We start from the raw sequence: 7120 nt of genomic DNA, 5'->3' as shown, positions 1-7120 counted from the left end.
ACTTGGGAGAAATCTTTCTGTTTCCCACAACAAATATTTGAAAATATAATATGAAAAAGTTATAAACTAGGTAACATGTGATTTGATATGATATGAAAATTGATATGATGTCAAAGAAATAAAATATGGAAACAAAGAATAAAAGTGAGACTACAGACTAACTTTGGTGATTGTTTATACCAAAGGATCAGAAAGATAAAAGTAAAACAGAGTAGGATGCTTTCACAAAAGTAAGTTTAAGATTTTGAAAATAGAAGACTAATTAATAATGCAAAGAAATAACAGAGTATTCACATTAAAAACTGACAGCATCCACAATTGTTCTTCGCTTTCTTTCTGGCAAGAAGCAAGGCACAACGGAAAAAGAGAAGTAAAGGTTCTGAGAGAGAAAGACATATGTGTCCAAATTGGTGGAAGCCAAGAAAAGGAGTAAAAATCAAAACAAAAGGGTATAAAGCACAGAAATGAGCCAGGCAATAGAACCAATCAAAAACATTTTCATATAAATATTTATATAATAGTAATAATAGAACAATATATAACAATAAGGGTTACTAGGGGAAGGGTGGTGGAGGGGATAAAGGGGATTAAGGGGATATCAAAGAGTTCAAGAAGTAAAAACTGATTGTCATAGCAATTGTACAATTATGCTTGATATATTTGAATTATGGAATGGTATCTATAAGAGCTCCCAATAAAATGATTAAAACCAAAAAACACATTTTAGAAAAAAGGAAACATGAAATATCTAATTAAGCATGATAATAAAATATACTTATTGAAATGTGAAGTCCATATTTAAGTGAAATTAAGACTCAGAAAAAAAGCTTAACATCAGAATTTCTAAAGCTGCTTATAAAAGTAATGTAGTTTTAAAGGAAATGTTGAAATCATTAAATCCTTTTGATTTTTCAAACTTCATTTTATCATTTTATTAAAATTTTTAATTTTTAAAATTTTTAACTTAATGAAATGCATCAGTTACAGGATTTGAAGAAACATATACATACTAAGGAACAAGTAAGAATAAGATACAGTGACAAATATGCATATTCAACAGAGTGTAAGCATTAAATAGATAACAAATGATGATATATTTTAAATTATTTATTTATTTATTTCAAATCATTTTATTGGAGGCTCCTACAGCTCATCACAATCCATACTTACACCCATGTGTCAAGCACATTTGTACATGTTTTACCATCATCATATTCTAAAACCATCCTCTTTCTTCCTGAGCCCTCGATATCAGGTCATTTTCGCCATCCCCCACCCTCCCTCCCTCATAAACACTTGATAATTTTTTTTTAACGTTCTACATCAACCACTGTCTCCCTTCTTCTACTTTTCTGCTGTTTGTCCTCCTGGGGGTGGGGGGGTTTATATGCCAATCATTGCAATCAGTTCCCATTCCTCCCCCCACCTTCCTCCTACCCTCCTGGTATTGCTGCTCTCATTATTGGTCCTGAGGGGGTCTATCTGGATTCCCTGTGTTATGCTCTCTTATCTGTAACCGTGTACATGCTCTGATCTAGCCGGATTGTGAGGTAGAATTGGGGTCATGGTAGTAAGGGAGGAAAGCATTAAAGAACTAAAGGAAAATTGTATGTTTCATTGGTGCTATACTGCACCCTGACTAGTCCATCTCTTCCTTATCACCCTTCCATGAGGGGATATCCAATTCTCTACAGATGGGCTTTGGGTCTCCACTCTGCCCTCTCACTCATTCATATCACTATGATTTTTTGTTCCCGGTCTTTGATATCTGATACCTGATCCCATAGACCCCTAATGATTACACAGGCTGGTGTGATTCTTCCATGTGGGCTTTGTTGCTTCTCAGCTAGATGGCTGCTTGTTTACCTTCAAGCCTTTAAAACCCCAGATGATATATCTTTGGATAGCCAGGCACCATCAGCTTTTGTATCCATTTTGCTTATGCACCCATTTTGTCTCCAGCAATTGGGTCAGGAAGGTGAACATCACAGAATGGCAGGTTATTAGAACAAAGTGTTCTTGCATTGAGGGAGTATTTGAATAGAGGCCCAATGTCCATCTGCTACCTTAATACTTAACATATAAATATATGTGCATAGATCTATTAAATGATGATATCTTATGTTTATTAATTATAACACTTTAATATTGTATTGAAATATGAAATATGTTTATATATTTTATAGGGACAAGGAATTGCTTACCAGTTTTATTGTCTTCAGGAAGGGAAATTATTGCTATGGTAATATTAACTTTTTATCCTTTGCATTTTATATCTATGCATTCACTTTTCAAAATGAAATAACTAAATAAAATTTAAAAGATAATTTAAAATTATAAATGAAAAGGTAACACTAAAGAAAAATTTTAAGAATTTCAATAGATATTCTTTACTAATACTGAGGAAAGAAGTCATTAGGATGTCTAAATTGACCTATACTGATTTCATTTATAAAGATTTTAAGTGAAATTGAATTTCCCTCTTGATTTTGGGTATTTTTATTTTTCAAAATTATATTAAAGTTATATAAATTATTTTACCTTCTTACCCATTTTTCCTCTTCACACACACACAAAGACATTTAAAATTCTGACAAGTTAGGCAGATGAACGGATTTCTGAAGACGTAGATTTAAACTTTCTTTTCACTACTTTGGCTGAAGGAGAAATTACAACAGAGAATGGGGCGTGGGAGAGACCTTTAAATTCCAGGAAAGCATTGGACTCTGTGCCTGACAAAGAAAAGCTTCTTCATCATGGTGTATTTAAGATATATCTACTCCTGATTACATGGTTCCTTCTTGCACTCAAATAATAATTATTAAATACTTTAATGCCCAATTTAAAGGCATACAACAGTAAGTAAAATACATAAGAATTCTGCCTCATGGAGCTTAAAAAATGCAGACAATAAGCAAAATAAATAAGTAAAACATATTGTATGTGGACAGCAAATTATTAAAGAGGAAAAATTAAAGCAAGTAAGGGGAATATGAAAGTTGGCATGAAGAAATGACAGTGAGAAGAGGCATTTAAGTCCTTCAGAAGGCAGGCACATGCAAAGGCCCGAGGAAGAACTAAACTTTTTTTTTTTTTTTTGCTATGTAATCCCTCATTCAATCTGAACCTGCCACAAAGACAGACAGAGAGCACGGGGACTTTGTATTCTTTCACATCCTAGTGCAAACCAGAAAAGCAAAAGTCAATTGTCCCAGGTCTATCAGAGGATGCTCAAAGAACTAAACTTAATGTGTTCCAGTGTGATCTCCATGTTAAGAACAGAAAGAAAAAGGTAGACAAGAGTCCAGGGAGGAAATAGAAGACTGGCTCTTTATAACGCTTTTCTATATCAAAGTAAGGATTTTGGCTTAAATGCCAACTTGGAATGAGAAGCCATTGGCAGGCTTAGAGTAGATCTGTGATGAGCTATGGTGTGTATTTTAAAGGATAGTGCTGGCTACTGTGTTCAGGATAGACAGAAGGGAAGCAAGGACTAAAGCAGAAACCAGCTAAAACTCTATTGCACACACACCACCACCACCACTACCACCACCACCCCAGGCAAAAGAAGCTAAAGCCAATGGAATTGGCTGATCACCCAGCTATGGGTTGTGAGGAAAAGAAAGGATGAGTCTAAAATTAGTAGCCGAAGTAACTGAAAGAATAGTTACTGTTCACTCAATAGAGAATCCAATATGAACAATTTGAGGGAGGGTTATTAGGAGCTCAGTTTGGAGCATGTAAAACTTGGTAGTGGCTATCAGACTTATTAATAGAGATAATAAGTGAACAGTTACATATATGAATCACAAGTACAAGAGTTCTGCAAGACTTGTTTTCTGTTGTTTTATTTACCTTTGCTCCAAATAAGTTTTCGCAAAATTAGAGAAATAGTAAAATAAAAGCTCACTGCCATCAAGTCTATTCTGACTCATGGCAGCCCTGTAGGTTCCTGAGATTTCTAAATCTTTACAGGAGTAGAAAGGCCCGTCTTTCACCCTAGGAGCAGCTAGCTGTTTCAAACTGCTATCCTTGTGGTTAGCAGCCCAACACGTAAACGCCATGCCACCATTAAAGAGACCTTAAAGTCACAGTTTCTTTCTTTTTTTGGTGGGGGGGGGTGGTTGTGTGGATAACTGTCATGACTTTATCTTCTGAATATGCTGTTGGAATACATGACTGTACTTAGAAACATGAAATAGAGATACACAAAAGCCATACTCGCAAATGTATGCTTTGCAACAAAGTAGGAGAAAATGAGGGGGGAAAGTAACACTTTTGATGCCTTGATATCATATACACTTTAGCCCCAAAGATTGTAGTTTTAGTAATATAAAGTCATGTACAAACTATTATATGATAATGGCAACATGAGTCATTAGGCAAACTGCCCAAAATGATGATTCACTATATACATTATTTTATGTGGCAGCTTACATGGAAATAAGGGTCAGCTTCCCTGCATATGTTGGGGTCTATTTTTGCTTAAACCAAATTTGCTTAATATAAGATTAAATGGATAATACTAATACTAACTCAAAGGTTTGTATATTTAAGGTAGTAGCTGTCAACATCATATGACTTCTTCACGTTGATTTAATATAAGGCTCTGCTTCTTTTCTAATGCTCCTTGTTAGTCATCCAAAAAGGTGTTGCTTTAAACTGAACACAGAGCTTTATATAAGGTTGAATTATAGCAAATATTTTTAAACAAGCTTTTTCATCTTTTTCATCTTTTTCATCTTCTGATTTGAAAGCATTCAGCTTTTTTATTTTAAAAATAAACATAGACCGGAGCAAGGTGTAAAGGCAATACATGTCCATTTCCATTTTATTCTACCCAGGCCACGCTGCAGCCTCTCCAAACTTGACGGTGAAGAAAAGAAATTACAAGAGCGAAACTGTCCCCTGCCTTGTGTCCTACAAGTTTCAAACTCTAAATTCAGAAACTCACTACCCTGGTCAGGCGAGAAATGAAGTGCTTCCTTTTTTGCTCTGTGTCTTTGGGTAAGAAGAAAGCGGAGGGGATCTTGAGTGATGACACCAATGGGAATATGCATGTTTGCATGTTGGGAAATGTAACCCCTCTAAAAAAATGCTATAAACCACAGACACAATGGGGCCGGGGCACAGAAACGCATGCAAGCTAGTTTCAGGTTATCACAAACATCAGTCAGTTGAGAGTGTGAGAGAACCAGCCGGGAATAAAGATACCATTTATCAGAGAAAGGATGATAGCGTACTTACTCACTCACTCTCACTCACTTTCACTCACTTTCACTCATTCTCACTCACTGCTATCAAGAAATTCTAACTCATAGCAACCCTGCCACTGTGATTTCTGAGACTAACTCTGTCCTGGAGTAGAAAGTCTCATCTTTCTCCCTTGGAACAGCTGGTGGTTTCCAACTGATGACCTAGTGGTCAGCACACCAACCCATAACCAATATGCCACCAGGGCTCCTGCAATATCCTCTTAGGGACTAAAAATAAAACTGGAAGCTTATGAAACTGTCCTTGAGATGTAGATCTTAGAAGGAAAGTCAACATAGACAAATGGTGAGAGAAAACAGAAAATATTTATCCAAATTGCAATAAAGTTTACTTTGTATGATTTTTTTTAACCAAACTGGTGTAGCGGTTACATGTTGGACTGCAATCCGAATGACCAGCAGTTCAAAACCACCAGCAGCTGTGCAGGAGAAAGACCTTGCTTTCTACTCACACAAACAGTTACCATCTCGGAAACCCACAGGGTGTGGCGATGAGTCAACACTGACTTGATGGCAGTGAGTATGGGGCTAACAATAATAAAAATAAAGAGAACAAACATAGGAGGAAGAGAAAACAAATTTAAGGGGGTAAAGGAAAAAATTGCTTTTGTAAGACACACAAAAATAACACACTTCTGAAAACATTATAATCCAAGGGCCAGGGAAAATATAATTTCAATAAATGATTTGGCATCCTAAAGTTACTATTGAGAAAGTCCTATACATTAAAACTGTTCTAAAACACATATTAACGCAGTCACTCTTCATAATAATCCCATGAGATATTATTATTCTCTTTTTTTTAGGAATGAGGACTTGTCCAAGGTCATAGAGCTATGAAGAATTCAAAAGATGTAATTACTATGAGACAGGGGGAAATGTATTCAGGCATTTGTTCAATGAATATTTTATGAGTCCTTATTAGGAGACAGATACAATGAAGCTTGCCTTCAAAAGAGAGTTTACATTCTACCAAGCAGTTAATTATATAGTATGTGAGTAGATGATGAATTATGCTGGGTGGGGGAGGGGATTAAAGTAGGGTATTAAAATTAGAAAGTGCATGGTGGAAATTACTGAGTGGATGTTTAATTTAAGAGGTTTGTTTGTTTTTCAGTGGTTCTGAGAATTTTCACTGTGATGGATAATTGAACCCAGTCACATTTATTTGGTGGATTGGTAGTTTTAAGTTACCTCTGTCACTAAATGGTGTCTGCTTTTTAGGCTTTCTTGAAGCTTTATTTTCTTAACTTATATTTAACTACACAGCTAATTTATTGCTATTTCTCACCTTCACTCAACTCACTACCATGGAGTCAATTCCGACTCATAGCAACCCTGTAGGAGAGTGTAGAACTGCCCGTGTGAGTTTCTGAGAACGGAGCTCTTTACATAAGTAGAAAACCTTACCTTTCTCCCCTGCGGCAGCTGGTGGTTTGAGGCTGTTGATCTTGTTTCTCTAGAGAACCCTGTCCAATGTAGCAGCGCAATACAAAAGTCGCCAAGCCTCCACTACAGGGCTCATCTCCGCCTGTTTTGAAAAGTATATTTTATTCTATTGATGGTTAGTGTTAAATGTTACTTATTTCTCTACCTACCTCAAACCTAAAAATAAAAACACCAAATTCACTGCCACTGAGTTAATGCTGAGTCACCGCAGCTGCCTGTGGGTTTCAGAGACTCTGTTTATGGAAGTAGAAAGCCCAGTCTTTCTCCAGAGCAGGTAGATCTCAGTCCAGAGAATATCCACTCCATCATCAGGGCTTAAAGGATAGAAAATCAGCTCTATGAAGGCAAGTCTCATCTGTGCTTCTCTGTCACCAGGCTTAACCCAATGCCTACCCTAC

General features: G+C 36.2%; 1 non-coding gene across 1 annotated transcript; it reads right to left on the bottom strand.

The window, feature by feature from the left end:
* Positions 1-3100: 3100 nt before the first annotated feature.
* On the bottom strand, positions 3101-3233 carry LOC142455817 (small nucleolar RNA SNORA31). The gene has a single exon (XR_012785940.1). It is a non-coding gene; the product is annotated as a small nucleolar RNA SNORA31 (small nucleolar RNA).
* Between the last annotated feature and the right edge of the window lie 3887 nt (positions 3234-7120).

Source organism: Tenrec ecaudatus, chromosome 8 (assembly GCF_050624435.1).
Source record: "Tenrec ecaudatus isolate mTenEca1 chromosome 8, mTenEca1.hap1, whole genome shotgun sequence".
Lineage (NCBI taxonomy): Eukaryota > Metazoa > Chordata > Mammalia > Afrosoricida > Tenrecidae > Tenrec > Tenrec ecaudatus.
Note: the sequence above shows the minus strand (reverse complement) of the source record. Positions and strands in the feature narration are given on the sequence as shown.